Source organism: Penaeus monodon, chromosome 30 (genome assembly GCF_015228065.2).
Source record: "Penaeus monodon isolate SGIC_2016 chromosome 30, NSTDA_Pmon_1, whole genome shotgun sequence".
Classification (NCBI taxonomy): Eukaryota; Metazoa; Arthropoda; class Malacostraca; order Decapoda; family Penaeidae; genus Penaeus; species Penaeus monodon.
Window position 1 is genome coordinate 28,120,762 of NC_051415.1, and position 1,271 is coordinate 28,122,032.

Consider the following 1,271-nt stretch of genomic DNA (forward strand, 5'->3'; position numbering starts at 1 on the left):
GCAAAGATGTAATTCATGATCTGATATCTTATCGACCTCTGTTCTTCGATAAACATTTTGAGATAAGATGAAATCTCAGGGCATGAAATTATCATACAGTAATCTGTAAAAGATACAACAGTAGACATTAGTAGATATTAACAAACTGACGAGATGGATGTTAACATAAATATTATCGTCGCTATCAGATATAGAAACAACGATATTAAGAGCTTATTAATTTAAATGTAAGTGGCATCGATATCAAAGCGGATGGCAGCTGTAGCTTGATGTTACATACATATTTACATTACATGATGTTGTTTGATAGACAAATGTTTATTTTCTCTGATAATTCACCGAAGTATCTGCTGGAGTTCATATCGACAAAATATGTGAAATTTGTTGTAATTTCTTTGCTACTTGGATAAGACGGATAAAAGATATTTTGGTTTTCATTGGAATTAACTCTAATTTGTCTGCAAATAAGATAAAAAAGATTAAAAGGTTATAAATGCAGATATCATATGACTTAATGATTATGTACATACGTGTTCCGGTATCTATCTACATGTACATAGAACACATAGACATCTGCCTCTGATTACTATGTAAAGGCATGGTGTACACATCATCATTGTTTAAATATTATATGTATACATTATTTTCCCAGATTATATTTTTCGTCTCAAATTGTTATATCCTCTTGATATCTGTACAATCCGTTCTTATTTTTTTTCATATATATTCACTGAAACGATGTCAATTTTATTATACTGGTCGGCTTTGTTGCAACTATGAATGGCAACGGCTGATTGAACTGTCTACACCGAAGCCTTTGATTTTGTTTTTTAACGTCGAAGTGTCACAACTTCGTCAGAAGGAATTATAGAATGTCACTGGTGTTAGCAATGACTCATATACATGTGTGGACTATGGCTATATATATATCTACCGTTGATTCGATGTAACTTGTCTGTCATGTTTGTGTATGTCATCGTTCATGGTTTTGCAGTTTGAATGGAATAATCGAGTAATGCAACACGTGATTGGCATTTCACACTAACTGCATCACCGACGTACATGTAATATAATGCAACAAAGCCGTAATGGTTGTGGCGGTAATGTGAAAATAACATAAAGGTATATAATGAGTGCATTATTAGAATGAACTGTATTCACATTACTAAAGAGGAATATGCTGATCATAAGGAACCGAATGAAATAGTAAATAGTAAAATTTCCCAAAGCATATAGCAAAAATGTCACAATAATTGAACTTAGTAGCCGAC